This window comes from Ursus americanus, chromosome 37 (genome assembly GCF_024610735.1).
Source record: "Ursus americanus isolate L20-20 chromosome 37, mUrsAme1.1.p, whole genome shotgun sequence".
NCBI classification, from domain to species: Eukaryota; Metazoa; Chordata; class Mammalia; order Carnivora; family Ursidae; genus Ursus; species Ursus americanus.
The window spans coordinates 9,723,346-9,737,148 of record NC_142163.1 but is presented as its reverse complement, the minus strand read 5'-3'; positions in this window follow the sequence as shown (position 1 = coordinate 9,737,148).

Genomic DNA, 13,803 nt, shown 5'->3' with positions numbered 1-13,803 from the left:
AAAATTTTCTAATAATCCTTCCAATTTCATTGGTGTTGGTTGTGACCTCTCTCTTTTCTTTCATAATTTTATTAATTTGGGTCCTTTCTCTATTCTTTTGGATAAGTCTTGCCAGTTGTTTGTCAATGTTATTTATTCTTTCAAGGAACCAGCTTCTAGTTCTGTTGACCTGCTCTACTGTACTCCTGGTTTCCAATTCATTGATTTCTGCTCTAATCTTGATCAACTGCTTTCTTGTGTGTGGATTAGTCTTGTTCCTCTGTTGGTGTTCCAGCCTCTTGAGGTGAGAATCTAAAAACTGGTTTTTAGATTTTTCTATTCTTTTGAGTGAGGCTTGGATGGCTATGTATTTTCTCCTTAGGACTGCCTTTGCAGTGTCCCATATGTTTTGGACCATTGTGTTTTCATTCTTGTTGGTCTCCATAAATTGTTTTAATTGATTTTTCATTTCCTGGTTTTTTTAATCATTCTTGAGCAGGATGGTTCTTAGTCTCCAAGTGTTGGAGTTTCTTCCATATTTTTCCTTGTGGTTGAGTTTCAATTTCAGAGTGTTGAGGTCTCAGAATATGCAGGGAATAATTTCAGTCTTTTGGTATCAGTTGAGACCTGTTTTGTGACCCAGAACATGGTCTATTCTTGAGAATGTTCCATGGGCATTAGAATAGAATGAGTATTCTTTGGCTCTGGGGTGTAGTGTTCTATATATATCTATGAGGTCCAACTCGTTGAGTATAGCATTCAAAGCTCTTGTTTCTTTGTTGATTTCCTGGTTAGGTGGAAATTCCTGCTTAGGATTGCTGATAGTGGAGTGTTGAGGTCCACTACTATTAACGTATTTTTATCTATATGTCTCTTTATTCTGGTTAACAGTTGGCTTGTGTATCTTGCTGCTCCCCTGTTGGGGGCATAGATATTTATGATTGTCATATCCACTTGTTGAATACTTCCTTTAACAATAATATAGTGCCCTTCTGTGTCTCTAACTATGGTCTTTAGTTTAAAATCCAATCTGTCTGATATGAGAATTGCTACCCCAGCTTTCTTTTGAGGTCCATTGGCGTGAAAGATGGAATTCCATCCCTTTACTTTCAGTCTGAATGTATCTTTAGGTTCAATGTGAGTCTCTTGTAGACAGCAAATGGATGGGTCATGTTTTTTTATCCAGTCTGCAACCCTGTGGCATTTGTGGGATCATTTAGGCCATTTACATTGAGCCCGATTATTGAGAGATATGATTTTAATGATGCCATGTTGCCAGTAAAGTCTTTGTTTCTATAGACTGTGACTTTCTGTTCTGTATCAGTCCTGGGGCCTTTTTACTTTTATAGGATCCCCCTTAATATCTCCTGTAGGGCTGATTTCGTGGTTATGAAATTGGTCAATGACTGGCGAATCTGGAGGGTCTTTATCTCTCCATCAATTCTGAATGACAGCCTTGCTGAATAAAGGATCCTTGGCTGCATGTTTTTCTCTGAAAAAGCTTTAAAAATGCCCCCCCAACCCTTTCTCTCATTCCAGGTCTGTGTAGACAGGTCTGACGTAATTCTGATACCTTTGCCTTGGTACGTGAGAAATTTCTTTGCCCTGGCCACTTCCAATACTGTATCCTTGGATCTAACATTTGCAAATATGCACTATGATGTGACGTGTTGTAGGTTTGTCATGGTTGAGCTTGGGAGGGGTCCTCTCTGCCTCTTGGACATGAATGCTTGTTTCCCTTGCTAGATTAGGGAAGTTTTCAGCTACAATTTGTTCAAATATCTCTTCTAGACCTCTGTTTTTCTCCACCCCCTCGGGGATGCCAATGATTCTGACATTGGAACATTTCATTGAGTCAGTAATCTCCCGTAACCTACATTTCTGAGTGTAAATTTTTTTGAGTCCAGATTCTAGTCTAGCTTTCTCTTCTACTAACCCATCCTCCAATTTGCTGATACGTTTTTCTGCCTCATTCACACTGGCCATCAGAGCCTCTAGTTTTGACTGCATTTGGCTCATAGAATTTTTAATTTCTGCCAGATTCACTCTCATTTCCGCCTTTAGAGATTCTATATTCTCATTAACATTTCCGTTAATACTTTTTTCAAGTCTGCACATCATCTTGAACATCGTTATTCTGAACTCCATTTCTGATAATTTGGTTATATCCATATCTATTAGTTCTGTGGGTCAGAGAAGCAGTGGCCGAATCTCATATTCTGTCTCAGAACAGAGGGATCATGGACCATTCTCCACTGATGTTCTGGCTCCTTTAACTCTGTTGTTGCTGCTCAACCCTGCAGCATCCTGGGATGTGCACCCCACACCCAGCATCCCAGCCCTCACTTCCAGGCCAGGTGCGTCTCTGTCCTTTGTTTTTTTAACACTGCCAGCCACCAGCCACCAGCTGCCCCCGCATGCTCTTGGAGCTCCCGGTTTCAGTCTGGTTCCAGTGAGCACACCAGAGCTCTGTTTCAGTCTGGTGGTGTGCGTTCCCTGGCTCATGGTCTCAGTTTGCTCTCTTGGGAGTGTAGGTCCATGAATTCACTTGCCCCCCCCTGCCCCCCGCAGTGGCTACCGCTTCCCAGGCACATGAATGTGGCGGCTCCCTCCCCCTTCCATTTATCTTCCAATATCTGTGCGCGGTTTCACGGATCCCCGCTTCGTACCTCAATACTCAGCGCTGGAGATGTTCATTTGTAGAGATCCAGATGTATCTTCCTGTGTCTCAGGCTGATTCTGTGGGTGTTCATAATGGTCTGGTACCTATCCAGCTCAACTCAGGGGACCAGCTGATAAAGGGGACCCCTACTCCTCCGCTGTCTTAACTCCTCCCTAACCCACACTATCAACCTATCTTTTGATTAGGTTTTTAGTCCATCTACATTCAAATAATTATTGATAGATATGTATTTATTATCATTGTGTTGCCTGTTTTATCGTTTTTTTCATAGCTTTTCTCTGATCCTTTTTTCTCTTGTTCTTTTTCATGGTTTGCTGTTTTTCTTTAGTGAAATACTGGGATTCCTTTCCCTTTATTCTTTTCATATTAGCAGGTTTTGTTTTGGATTACCATTAAGTTTGTATACAACATTTTCTATATTAAGTTAAGTTGATGTTTACTTAGGTTTTGACTCATTCTTTACTTCCTTTACTCCACGTTTTAGGAATATGTTGTCATATTCTACATTCTTTTAATTTCTGAGTCATTTGACTAATTTATTACAGAAATAGTTATTTTTGTTACTTTGTTTTTCCTACTTTTCAAGTCTCACTTAGGGTCTCTCTTTTGCATTCACAGAGTCCCCATAAATATTTCTTGCAGGGCTGGTTTAGTGGTAATGAACTACTTTAGTTTTTGTTTTTCTTAGAAACTCTTTATCTCTCTTTCTATTCTGAATGATAGCATTATTGGATAAAGTACACTTGGGTGCAGATTTTCCTATTCAGCACACTGTATATATCATGCCACTTTCTTCTGGCTTGCTAAAAATTCAGGTGACAACTTTATGGGGTTTCCTTTGTATGTAATTGTCTTCTTTTCTCTTGCAACCTTTAAAATTCTTTATCACTATGGTTTGCCATTTTAATTAGTATGTGTCTTGGTGTGGACCTCCTTGCTTTGAATTTGTTGGGAGACCTCTGTGCTTCCTGGATCTGGATGTATGTTTCCCTCCATGGATTGAGCAAGTTTTCAGCTATTATTCTTCAAATACCTTTTCTGCCTCCCTTCCTTCCTTCCTTCCTTCCTTCCTTCCTTCCTTCCTCCCTCCCTCCCTCCCTCCCTCCCTCCCTCCCTCCCTCCCTTCCTTCCTTCTGCCTTCCCTCCCTCCCTCCGTCCCTCCCTTCTTTCCTTCCTTCCTTCCTTCCTCCCTCCCTCCCTTCCTTCCTTCTGCCTTCCCTCCCTCCCTCCGTCCCTCCCTTCTTTCCTTCCTTCCTTCCTTCCTCCCTCCCTCCCTCCCTCCCTCCCTCCCTCCCTCCCTTCCTTCCTCCCTCCCTCCCTCCCTCCCTCCCTCCCTTCCTTCCTTCCTTCCTTCCTTCCCTCCCTCCTCCTTCCTTCCTTCTCTCCCTCCCTCCTTCTTCCCTCCTTCCTACCTTCCTTCCTCCCTCCCTCTCTTTCTTTCTCTTTCTTCTTTCTTCCTTTTCCTTCCCTCCTTCCTTCCTTCCTTCCTTCCTTCCTTCCTTCCTTCCTTCCTTCCTTCTTTCTTTTTCTTCCTTCCTCTCTTTCTCTCTCTCTGGGATCTCCTTAATGCAAATGTTATTGCACTTTATGGAGTCATGAATTCTCTAAGTCTGTTCTAATTTTTGGGCTCTCAGACGTCTCTGAATAAACACTAAGGAATTGCTATGTACTTAACTGCCTGAAACAATACACTGCTCTCCCATCTTCTCTCTCTCCCATTCTGTGTGTGTGTGTGTGTGTGTGTGTGTGTATGCTTTACATATATTTTCAGTGTATAAGTTATGGTGATATAAATATAGCTCTCTACAGAGCTAAGTATATCATGAATGTTTTCATTCTTTTACATGTTATTGGTTTTACCAGGCTATGGGGGTTTCGGTCTTGGTGGTCTACTAATTTTGCATTCTTGCTTTCAAACAATTCCCCAGTTTTCAGCATCATGCTCTGGTTCAGTCTTCCACTGTTAGTGGCTCTAGTTCCAATATACCCCAAAGGTTCTGTCAGATAAATTGGCTCCCATTTGGTTAGTTGCCTTTTCTGCAAGAACTTTTTCTGCTTCTCTGTGTCAGTTACCACTTATCAGTGTCCACTTTATCTTGCAAAATTTTGATGACATCCTAGTGTTACTATCTCCTCTTGTTTCTATGTCCTGTGTATTGTAATACTTAAATAGTTTTTTATTTTTGCTTAGTGTTGTTTCAAGAGGGACAGGAAATAAAAGCATTTGATCATCAACACTTAACAACAATTACTAAACCCTAGGAAACTAATACGTATTTTGGCAGTGCTGTAACCAGTATCAAAAATGTGACAGTAGCTGTGGAACTGGTTAATAGATAGAGGCTAAAACAATTTTGAGGTAATTGATTGCACAACCTAAGATTTCCTTGAAGAGGAATGTAAAGACATCCACCTACTTGGATGTCTTTGAAAATAGCAGTTCAGGTCCTTTGCCTGTTTATTAATCAGACTATTTTGGTTTTTTGCTATTGAGTTATGCGAGCTTCTTATGTTTTGAGTTAGGAATACAGATGTTAAGGGCAATTCTAAGTGGGCGGTAAGGAGGAAGTGTGGAGGAAAGGGATAAGGCACTGTCATCTTAGAGGATATATTTACATACACATATAGATATATAGATGGATAGATAGATATCTCAAGTGGAAAGCTGAAAAACAGAAGTTCAACAACTATTCTTAGGCCCATCAAACTCTAATCCATCAGAGAGAAACATAAATATCTCCCCTAAAATTAAAGAGAGAGAAATACAGAGATTGACAGCTTACCGAAGGAAAATCCTTGGGTAGTGTCTTCTTTTGGAACCAATATCAGTATAGGAAAACCTAAATATAACTGACTAGTTTCTAGATGCCCATTGTGGCCAAGTCTAAGAGTTAAAAACTCCAGAGGAGTGTAGTCATAGCAATTTCATTTTCTTCAGATAAATACCCAATAGTGGGACTGGTGAATCAGGAGGTAGGCCTATTTTTATGTTTTGTTTTATTTGTTTTAATTTTAAAGATCTTATTTATTTATTCAATAGAGGGAGAGATAGAGAGAGGGAGAGAGAATGGGAAAAAGCATGAGCTGGGGGACAGAGAGAAAGGAAGACAGAGAACCACACTCCTTCTTGAGCTGGGAGCCAGGACCCTGTAATCATGACTTGAGCCAAAGGCAGATCCTTAACCAACTGAGTCAATCAGGTGCCCCTTGATATTCCTATTTTTAATTCGGCGGGGGGGGGGGGGGGATTTCCATACTGTTCTCCATAGTAGCTATGCTAATTTATAATCCTACCAACATTGCAAAGTGTTTTTTCCTACGCATCATCACCACCACTTATTTCTTGGCTTGATAAAAACCATTCTGACAGGTGTAAGTTATATGTCATTGTGGTTTTGATTCGTATCCCCCTGATAATGAGTGATGATGAGCATCTTTCATTTGTCTTTTAGCTACCTGGATGTCTTTGAAAATTACAGTTTGGGTCCTTTGCCTGTTTATTAATCAGACTATTTTGGTTCTTTGCTATTGAGTTATGTGAACTTCTTGTGTATTTTGAGTATTAACCCTTCAGATTTGTGGCTGGTAAATATTATCTCCTGTTGCATAGATTACATTTTTATTTTATTATTTCCTGAGTTTTTTAGTTTGATGTAATAACACGTGTTTATTTTTGTTTTAGTTGCCGTATCTTCATCTCATGTCCGAAAAAACCATTGCCAAGATCAATGTCAAGGAGATTTTTCTTATGTTTTCTTCTAGTAATTTCATGACTTCAGGCCTTATGTCTAAAGGTAAAATAAAAGCCCCAAACTTATGTAAACATCTTAGAGATATAACAATCTCTTTTAGGCTGATAATTGAGCTTCAGTCCCTTACAAAAAAATCTTCCCTTGCACTCCTCCCTCCCACACACATTTTGGTCATCAGGGTTTAAACTGGGTATCCATTAAAAAATTGTAGCTATAGCTATTTTAAAACTTCTAGTCGTTAACCACTATATTAGAGTAAGTGATAACGCAATGCCATATTATAATATTGAAGCATTTTAAATTTCACTATATCCTTACTTTCACTAATGTGTTTTATATTTTTACATGTTTCCATGTCACTAATTACCATCCTTTTATTTCAGCTTGTATATTCCTTCCTTCATTTCTTGTAAGACAAGTCTAGTTAATGTAGTCCCTCAGCTTTTGTTTGTCTGGAAAATGTTTATCTCTTCTTCATTTCTGAAGGACAGCTTTGCTGGATAAAATATTCTTAAGGGTTTTTTTTTCCTTTTACAACTTTAAATAAATCATTCCACTCTCTCCTGTGTTATAAGGTTTCTGCTAAGAAATCTACAAAATAGAAAACAACAGGTTTTTTTTCTCTTGCTCTTTTAAAATTATCTTTTGTTTTAAATTTTTACAGTTTTACTTTATGTATGTTTTGGAGAATTGAGTTGAATTTATGTACCTATCAGCTTAATGAATTGGATGTCAAATCTCTCACAGTTTGGGAAGTTGCCAGTCATTATTTCTTTAAATAAGACTTATTACCTTTCTCCCTCTCTTTTCCTTCTGTAATTCCAATAATGCATACATTGTTTATATTGTTTGTGTTCCATAAGTCCCATAAGCTTTCTTCATCCTTTTCAGTCTTTTTCCATTTTGCTCCTCTGACTAAATAATTGCAAATGATATGTTCAAGTTCACAAATTCTTTCTTCTGGTTGGTTCAGTTTGATTTTGAAGCTCCACTTAAATCCTGTAGTTCAGTCATTGTATCTTTTAGCTCCAAAATTTCTGTTTAATTCTTTTTTATTTTTTTCTATCACTTTGTTGAACTTTGTATTTTGTTCTTTGTTGTTTTACTCATTTTGCTAAGTTATGTGTTCTGATCATCTTTACAATTATTGTGTATTCTTTGTTAGGCAATTCTTGTATCTCCATTTCTTTAGGATTAGTTACTGGAAATGTACTATGTTTCTTTGGTGGTGTCTTGTTTCCCTGATTCTTTATAATCTTTGTAGTCTTGTGTAGTGCATGTATTTTAAGAAGCAGTCCCTTCTTCCAGGATTAGGGACTAATTAGGAAATAAATTCACCTATGCATGAAGAGTGTTGGGGAAGAGGGGACATATCCTGGTGCATGTTGTGACCCCCAACTTAGTGGTGCAGGTACCAAGTGTGGGGGTATTTGTGGGCCTGGTGGGGCATAATAGCTGCCAACTCAGACTTCTGGAATGCAGATCATCAATATCTGCATGACTGTTGTGAGAACTGCTGGGTTCCACAGTGGCTTCAAGGGCTGTTGGTATCCTCAGTGGCATTTCTAGGTCTTGTACATAGGGATGAGGGCAGGTAGCGTGATGGCCATAAACTGACGTCCTCATGCTTTACTGCAGGGGCTAACTTCAAGTATCTGAACTGAGAATAAAGAGGAGATAGATTAGAGCCTAAAAGAAAAGATTGTTGTAGATTAATTGATTTGATGACATATATATATATAGGCATATATCACAGCAAATAAAAGATGACTCTCGGGGATTATGGTTCTATTTACTGTGAAAGGGTAAGTGCACACTGGTGGTGAAATTACAAGCTCATTTTTTAACCTACAGAATCAGAATGAGAGAATCAGAATTCAGAATCTGAATCAGAGGATGAGATTATATCAGTAAAATGTTTATAGTTAAAAGAAAAAATAGAATAGTGTTAAAAAGAGATTGTCAGGTGAGATTAAGAAAAAAAGATCCAACTACATGTTGTACAGGAAATGCTCTTTGAATAAAGTCACATACTGACCGAAAATAAATGAATAAGAAAAAACACACCATGCTAATATTAGTCAAAACAAAAGTGGGGAAGATATATTAATTTCAAACAGAACAGATTTTAAAACAAGGATAGCATCGATGAAGAAGGATATTGCATAATGATAAATGGGTCAGTTCTCCAGACACAAAATCTTTAACATTATGCTCTTAAGAACAGTACTCCAAATAATGTGAGGCAAAAACCAATAGAAGTGCTCAGAGAAATAGATGAATTCATTATCATAGTTAGAGACTTTAGTATCCCTTTATCAGAAATGAACAGCAGTCAGACAATTAAAAACAAGACCTAGAGAAGATCATGGCATAGTAGTGATATGGGAAACAAAAGCAAAATAAAAAATTAAATTTCCTTACTACTTACAGCTCCATGAAAAGTCCTTGAAACAGGTAGAGTGACCTTTGGGAGCTCAGCTGCCTCAATTTTGACACTTTGCTAAGGGCCAGAGGCAACCTTAGCCTGACCCCCAGGAACCTGTTTTGAGTTTACTTTAACATATAAAAATTCCTTTGAAACTTTGTCTCTAAATGCCCTCAATATACATGTTGGCAGTCACCCCCCAAGTATATGACCCACTGATACATATCTGAAGGGTCTCATGACTCAGGGTTTTACTAGACAGTAATAAATGACCTTTCCCAACAATAGTTACCCCTTCAAGGTCCCGGAAACCTTGCTTCCAAAATTCCTTATAGACCTACAGTATGGTTACCCCACTTCCAACTTGAAAGTATATAATCCGTCACCCATCACAGTCCCCGGGCAGCACTTTCTGCCCATGGGTCTTATCTTCGTGCTTTAATAAAATGACCTTTTTGCACCAAACATGTCTCAAGGATTCTCTCTTGGCCATGGGCTCTGAACCACAGCATTATTCTATATCAGTAGGAAGACCCTAAACTTGTCTTGTCCTAGGTAATTATCAAATCATCCTAAATACTCCAGAAATCATCCCAACAACTAATGGAACAAAATCCACAACTAAAGGGAGAGAAGAGAGGAGGCCTCATTGAAGATGTCAGGAAATGCAGACATGTGGTTTGGGGGGAAACAGATCACAGGTGCTGTGAGGGAAGGGAGACCTGATGTCAGAGAAGGGCCAGAGAGAAAAGAGCACACACAGGGGAATACACAAGGCAAATGTTTCCCCAGAGCCATTGGCTGTGAGAACAAAAGGGCCTGAATTTCATGAGTTGTTGCAACCAGCAGGGCTTAAAGGCCTGGAATTTTAAATTACAGCAGATAGCAGTGTGGCCGGTATAGAGCTCAGGGAGTGCTGTACTGCTTCTGGATAATTGAAAATGTAGGCAAAACTAAAATATTGAGCAAAATAATAGACAAGTGGAGGGGAGCTGCAAAGCATCAATTATCCTTGTATTATTCTAAATAGAAATTAATTTCATTTTAACTTTATTAAAATACATAAGTAAATGTTTAAAAAATGCTTAAGGAATAGAATTTCTGTGGAGTTAGAGGGTATTATGCTAAGTGAAACAAGTCAGTCAAAGAAAGACATACTATACGATTTCACCTGTTTGTGGAGTTTAAGAAAGAAAACAGATAAACATAGGGAAAGGGGAGGAAAAGAGAGGGAAGCAAACCATTAAGGAGGGCACTTGTGATGAGCGCTGGGTATTGTATGTAAGTGATGAATCAGTAAATTCTACTCCTGAAACCAACATTACACCAAGTGTTAACTAATTAGAATTTGAATAAAAATTAAAAAAAAAAAACTACAGAGTTTTCTTCAAAAAGGGCAGCGGGAGGGAGGAGAACAGAATCTCTAGTTTCTAAACAATGAGTATAAAGGGGAAAAAAAAAGAATGATCTATACAAAATAAGTAAAGAATTTTAAAAGGAAATACAAAAAATGGAAAGTACAAAATAATAAATTAGATATAAATCTAAATAGTATTTTTTCTGTAATAATACACCGTATATGTTCCTGAAATATCTTGCATTCTATGAAACCACACACTAAAAATGAGACAGTTTATGGGGAAAAAATAGGAAGGGGAAAGATGATAATATTTAGGAATATTCTGTGACAGTCATTCGTTTTCAATAAGAGAGATAATTAGGAAGGGAGTAGAAAAGATTACATAAACATGTAAGTGCTTCAATCTGCGTGACACACTATTTTTAATAAAAACCAGTTTGTCCTTGTTTGTACATCCAATGACCTCCTTTTTTATCATTCGTTTTCTTCTATTAATATGATTTAATGAAATGTGCCCCTTCTTTACACCACTGTAGCCCATAGAGTAGCTCCTTGTCGTCCTCTTCTCCCCTGCATTATTCCACCTCCTTCTTTTTTGGAGAATGACTTGGTCCCATGCCTAAATTCATCTTATTTGAAATGTAAACATAGAGAATGCAGGAAGATTGGAAACATTTTATATTTTTCTGTGAAATCAGTCATTTCAGAAAGTTCATGTGGACTTTTCATATTAAGATGAGGGAATGAGGATCAGTATTTGCTGAAGGAAAACAGGTGGAATGGGTAATGTACTCAGAAGGACACAGGTTGAAAATAAAAAAAACATGGTCTCAATCAGTGGTGGTGTTCAAAATGTCAAATAACTTCTCGGGTACCTTGTGGAGGATGTAGTTTTTTTAGGTGGCTATGCAGGGGCAATACGAAGAGAGTACAAACCTATGAAGATTGGCCATGGCCCCAGGACTAAAGGGGTATTGGGCATTTGTCCACTGGATGCCAACACTGTCCACTGGAGTGACATCTTCCCAGGACTGGTCCTTCTCTGTGTGGGAGGACACATAAAGATAGGCACTGGTATGTGGGAGTTGTGCTGAGTCAGCTGGAAGGCCACTGGGCACCAAGTACTCCAACAGCAACATATCCACTTGGGGCTCTCTAGACATGGGGACATTCAGTCAGTGTGGTAAGGAGGTTAAGGGGCTTCGGGTAGCAGCTATTTATCCTGGCATTGGAGCATCTCTGAATTTAACAACCTGTTTTCAAGGTTTTCCTTGTAAAATTGGTTTAGTGGAATTCTTGATTTTTGTAGTTTTGAGTTATCAACTAGAACAATGAGTACACACATTTAAAAATAGGAAACAAGGGGGATTATAGGTCATGGGACAAATTTAAGCAAAGAGCTAGAGCCTAAAAAAGTTACCTGTAGATGGTTAACTTCCCCAGTGCTTCTACAGTCCTCCTTTCCTGCAATTCATTTCCTGCAATTCATTCTCTGATTCTTTTCATTTCTTTCCTTTTGGCCAGTTGACATACCTTCTCATTCCCAAGCCCTATTGCTCCTCATATGATTTAAATTTCCTCCTAAAGAGCTAATATGTCAAATTTTACCAAAGACAAATTGTTGTTGGAACCATAAGTGTGTCTGTGGGTTAGTTTTCAAAGAGGTATCTGTAAAAAACTGAAAAGTTAACTCTGTAAAAAGATAAATTTCTTTCAGACGAGTGTATTTTTCAGAGAAAATCATGTCTGTCATTTTATGACTGCTCAGTAAAAGATATTATACCCCAAATAAAATATACTACTGCATAAGAGTTAAAGTTTCAGGCAGACAGTGAAAAGTAGTGCTTCTTATTGTACATTGTGAGATTGGATTTGAGCTCTGTAAATTTTATTCTTTAACATGGAATTGCATCAAGCAATATTTACTTTGACAAGACATCACTGTTCAACTCAGCTTCCAGATTCATGCCATTCCATTTCCATTAGAATAAGGATATTGCTCATGAGACAAAAAAGATGGTAGAGGAGTAGGGGACCTTTTTTCAGCTGGCCCCCTGAATCAGGCTGGACATCTACCAGATCATCCTGAACACTCATGAAATCAGCCTGAGATGTAGGAAGATCATCTGGATCTCTACAAATGAACATCTCTTATGCTGAATATTGAATTATGAAGCAGGGAGTCATGAATCTGCACAGAGATATCAGAAAATAAAGGAAAGGAGGAGGGAGCAGCTGCACTCGGGTGCCAGGAAGCAGTAGCCTCCTGCACTGGGGAGTGGGCCAGACTCCCAGACCAGTAGTTGCTGGGAAACCAGACTGAAACCCGGGGGTCCGGAGCCTGCACAAACCAGACTGAAACAGGGAGCTCGGAAGCACATGTGGGACCTGGGGGTGGCTGACAGTGTTTGAAGCACAGAGGGCAGAGATGTGTCGGCCCTGGGAACAAGGACTGGGAGAATGGCTGTGGGGCACCCAACCCCAGACACTGGGGGGTTTTAGCAGCACTGACAGAAACAGTCAAAGTGGTCAGGAAACTCAGAGGAGAGCAGACTGCGATCTCTCTGTTCTGAGACAGAAGCTAGGATATGGCCATTGCTGCTCTGACTCTCAGAAGAGGCACAGAAAACTACCAGGGAAAGCCACCAGAGAACAAAAGGCCAGAAAAACCGGTTCTCACTGTATCCATCCCCACCCCCGCACAGGGCAACTCTACCCAAACAGGGTTGCCTGAATATCAGCGAGGCAGGCCCCTCTGCCAGAAGGCAGGCTGGAAAATCAAGAAGCCCACAGCCCTAAAGTGCCCATAAAACAAGTGCACATTGCTCAGGTCCTGGTCAATAATCTGTTCATCCCTGCAATGTCTCCTCATCAGAATGACAAGGAGGAGGAGAAATCCTCCCAACAAAGAAAAGAAACAGAGACTGTGGCCTCTGACACAGAACTAATGGATAAGGATATAACCAAATTCTCAGAAATGGAGTTCAGAGTAACAATGGTCAAGATGATGTGTAGGCTTGAAAAAAATATTAATGAAAATATTAGCAAGAATATAGAATTTCTGACGGTGGAAATGAGAACAAATCTGACAAAAATTAAGAATACTGTGGATCAAATGCATTCTAAACTGGGTGCTCTGAGCCAGGGTAAATGAGGCAGAAGAACGAATTAGTGAGTTGGAAGATGAGATGATAGAAAAGAAGGAAAAAGTGGGAACTTGGCTCAGAAAACTCCAATTTCAAGAATGTAAAATACAGGAGATTACTGACTCAATGCAGTGTTCCACTGTGAGAATCATTGGCATCCCCAAGGGAATAGAGAAAGAGAAGTCTAGAAGAGATATTTGAACAAATTGTAGCTGAGAATTTCCCTAATCTGGTGAAGGAAAAAAGCATTCATATCCAAGAGGCAGAAAGGACCCCTCCCAAGATCAATGACAACAGACCAACACCATGTCACATAAAGTAAACTTCATAAATTTAGATCCAAGGATAAAATCTTGAAAGCAGCCAGGGTAAAGAGAATCCTCATGAACACAGGGAGGAACATCGGAATAACATCAGACCTGTCTACAGAGACCTAGCAAGACAGAAAAAGCTGG